This window comes from Chrysochloris asiatica, unplaced genomic scaffold (genome assembly GCF_000296735.1).
Source record: "Chrysochloris asiatica unplaced genomic scaffold, ChrAsi1.0 scaffold00002, whole genome shotgun sequence".
NCBI classification, from domain to species: Eukaryota; Metazoa; Chordata; class Mammalia; order Afrosoricida; family Chrysochloridae; genus Chrysochloris; species Chrysochloris asiatica.
This window is the reverse complement of record NW_006408520.1, coordinates 30580106-30584590: the sequence shown is the minus strand read 5'-3', so window position 1 is coordinate 30584590 and position 4485 is coordinate 30580106.

Below are 4485 nucleotides of genomic sequence, written 5' to 3'. Positions count from 1 at the left end.
AGGAGTCTTCACATCAAGTATCAATCCTATCCCCTCTGTACATAGAGTTGATAGGGATGGATACCTTAGACATTGGCTACCTAAAATGGGGGGATGGAGGAGAGGTGGTGGCAATAAAAGCACGAAATGACAGGCTTACAAGTTTTCAAGAGGGAGTTTAGTTTTAGAGTGTGCAGGGGAAGAAAGAATCCCTACTGAATAGTTTTGATACTGTCTAGATGGGTCTGGTGAAAGGAGATGGGGATAAGATTCTTATGATTCAATAGTGAGTAACCGTTATCATGACTAATTGCGATTGTCACAACTGTAAAGGTAGAAGTTTTATAAAAAAAAAAGGGGGTGGAGTGGGGTATTTAATCTTATAGTCCAGGAACAGAGAACCCTAAGGCCATCAAGGGAGAAAAGCATGAGTGGAATATGGGACCCTGTCCAGAGAAGCAGTGACACCAGAGATGGAGGCAGAGATGATGACACGGAGAAATAGAGTAGCTGAGCACTCCAGACTCACGGAAGGACAAAGGTTGTGTGCTGACGGCCAGGAGGCAGACTTGTAGAATGTGCCCTTTGTTTTGTTTTGTTTTTTGTTTTTTTAATGATTCTATACTCCTGAGTGTTTTTGTGTACATTCGAAAAAACAAAACAAAACAGGGAATAGAAGCAAATACTGTTGAATGGTGCTGCATGGAGTGGTTTGTAATCACTGCAATGAAATGAAATACAATATGATGAGTGCAAAACCGATGTTCTCCCATGTAAACTATCACTCAATTCACAATAAGAACTAAAAAAAAAAAAAGAATGCCAGAAACATGGTCATTATAGTCTTCAAGGACCAGATATTTTGTTAAGCATTTCATCTTATTATCCCATCTGATTTTAAGTAAGAAGTGCCAGGTGTACAGAAGGCATAGGCAAAAAACAAGGCTCTGGGAATTGATGGAGTACAAATTGAAATCTTTGAACAAATTGATTCAGCACCGGAGGGATGCGCTCATCTATGCCAAGAAATTTGGAAGACAGCTACCTGGCCAACTGATTAGAAGAGATCCATGCTTGTGTCCATTCCAAAGACCCAAAAGAATGTAGAATTATTGGACAATATCATTAATTTCACATACAAGTAAAATTTTGCTAAACATAATTCAAAAACAGCTGCAATAGTACATTGACACGGAACTGCCAGAGATCAGAGCCAGATTCAGAAGAGGACGTAGAATGAGGGATATCATTGCTGACATCAGACCAATATTGGCAAAAAGCAGAGACTAACAGAAAGATGTTTACCTGTGCTACACTGACTACGCAAAGGTTTTCAAATGTGTGGATCATGACAACCCATGGACAACAACAGTGCGAAGAATAAGTATTACAGAACACTTAATTGTGTCACGAGGAATCTGTACACAGACCAAAAGGACACTGAATGGCTTAAATTTAGGAAAGGTGTGCAACAGGGTTGTATTCTTTCACTATACTTATTCAATCTATATGCAAAGCAAATAATCCGAGGAGCTGTATTACATGAAATAGAACATGGCATCAGGACTGGAGAAAGACTCAATAACCTGTGATATGCAGATGATACAACTTTGCTTGCTTAATGAGATGAAGACTTAAAACACTTAATGATGAAGATCAAAGATAGGTTGCATCTCAAGGTAAAGAAAACAAAAATCCTCACCACTGGACCAATAAATGACATCATGATAAATGGAGAAAAGACTGAAGTTGTCAAAGATATCATTTTGTTTGGATCCACTATCAACACTCATAGAAGCAGCAATCAAGAAATCAAATGATATGGACTCCTGGTGTGGTGCTGTAGGATGAGCACTAAACTGTGGACCACAAGGTCAGCAGTTCAAACCCACCAGCTACTCCTTGGAAACTGTACAGGGTCACTGTGAGTTGGAATTGACTCGACAGCATGTAACAACAACATTACACTAGGCAAATATGCTGAAAAAGTCCTCTTTAAAGTATTCAAGAGCAAAGATGTCAGTTTGAGGACTAAGATGGTTGGGTCTTGCAGTCCTAGTCCAGCACACAATCCTGCAGAGCCATACCAGGACTCCTGAGGTACACTGGCAGGAATCAAAACTCTAGTCTTTCACATGGAAGGCATGTAGGAGGGGGCTTCAAAAAGTTCCTGGAAAAATTCCTTATCTTCTAATTTCATTTTTTTTCACGAACTTTTGATGACCCATCATATTCTACCACTAACTCACCAATACCTTAGCATGTTGTGTGTTGAGTTGTTACCAACTCATAGTGACCCTGTGTAAGGATTCCAAAAGTGGCTGGTGGGTTTGAACTTCCAGCATAGGGGTTAGCAGTCCAGTGCTAATCCTACAGCGACACATCAGGGCTCCATATCTCAGTATGTTGTTAAGTTTTTTAGTGTTGTTAAGTAGCTTCAGACTCATAGAGACCCTATGTAGGGTTTCTGAGGAGTGGCTGGTGGGTTTGAACTGCCAACCTTGTGGTTCAAATGGACCTCGTGGTCCTGCAGTGCCATACCAGGGCTCCCTATCTTAGTTATTGGTGTTGTCGTTAAGTGCCATGCAGTCAATTCTGACTCATAGCGACCTTGTATAGGGTTTCCAAAGAGCGGCTGGTGAGTTTGAATCACTAGTTAAAACAGATCAATAAGGGTGAAATTTCCAGTTCCTGCTTTCAGGATCACTTTCTTTTTATTGAGTAATTTTGCACATATACCAGTATACGTATAAATGGGGTTCATCATTGCTCTACACAATCTGCAGATATTCTGGTGACTTTTAGCATGAAATAGCAGAAATGAATTGGCAGCCAGTTTACACCCCATGGAGACTGAAATACAATCCAGGGACAAAGAGAAATACAAAAGAAAAATGGTCCCTGTATTCCTTTTGGCTATATTCTAATTACCTGCAGGAGAGAGCTGTAAGGGGATGCATGTAACTATGATGTGGTTAAGACTGTGGATCAGTACACTATAGTATAAAATATAATGGTATGATATACAAGGTAGAATATTTGACTTTTAGGTTGATTCTTGCATTCTACCGAAATGACTTGACTTTGTTGTTATTAAGTGCCATCGAGTCAGTTCTGACTTACAGTGACCCTGCATACAGTTTCCGAGAAGCGGCTGGTGGACTTGAACCTTCAACCTTGTGGATCAAACTGACCATGAGGTCAAGAGTTTATCCTACCACGCCACACCAGGACTTGACTATACAGAGAAAATAAGGAAACTAAAGGCAATGAGTAAATTACTTTGTCTTAGGTTACAATTAGTTACTACCAGTTAAAACTAAAAGATTTTTTTTAAATTTGCTATTTTCATTATATTCTACTTCTTCATGAGTGTGAATTCAATAAGCTGAGGTTGTAGAGAGCCCTATAAGAGAATGGCTGTCTAGGAATATTTAAGTGGAATAATGTGCTATGGCTGATAATCCAGCAGCTTTATCACTGTAAATTAGGAGGCTATGCCTTCACAAAATCATGGGTAAATTGAGTCTTGTGTAAAAATGTTTCAGTCTGCAGTGTATTACAACTGTTGATGTTATTAAGTGCTGTTGAGTTAGTTCCGACTCATAGCAACCCTGTATAGGGTTTCCAAGGAGAGGCTGGTGGGTTTGAACCACCAACCTTGTGGCGCAAACCTACCTTGCAGTCCAGTGCATTATACTGTAATGCCACACCAGGATTCCATATTACAATTGTTGTTAAGTGCTGTCGAGTCAGTGCCGACTTATAGCGACCTTGTATTGTTGTTGTGTGCCGTGGAGTCGGTTCCGACTCATAGCGACCCTACACAGGGTTTCCGAGGCTGTAAATCTTTACGGGAGCAGACCGCCTCATCTTTCTCCCGCGGAGTGACTGGTAGTTTCGAACTGCTGACCTTGCAGCTCGCAGCCCGATTCGTAACCACCATGCTACCAGAGCTCCTTTAGCGACATTGTATAGGGGTTTCAAAGTAGTGGCTGATAGGTTTGAACTACCAACCTCATGGTTCAAACTGATCTTGTGGTCTAGTGTATTATCCTGTAGTGCCACTCCAGAGCTCTATATTACATCTAGATTTGTACAATTACGAGAGTTAAGGCAGAATCCAACCACTTGCATTTCAACCTTCCCACCTCCCTAGGATACTGATACACACATTCAGTTGGGTGGGCTAACAGACATCTGTGAAGCTAATTAAGGAGGCCCAGTGTGGTGCTGTCGGATAAAGCACTGGACTACAAGGTTGGTTTGAATCATAAAGTCTGTTAGAACCATGAGGTTGGCAGTTCAAGCTCATCAGTTGCTCTTTGGAAACCCTATATAGGGTCACTACAAGTCACTAAGAGACAGCTAAACTTGGGGCATATGACAGATTTTCCAGAGTGAGTGATTTCTCAGTTGAGAACTGAAGCCACTTAACACCAGTGGTGCTGTGTATGGAGTGGTAGGATAAGCACAGGACCTCAAGGTTGGTTTGAACCACAAGAG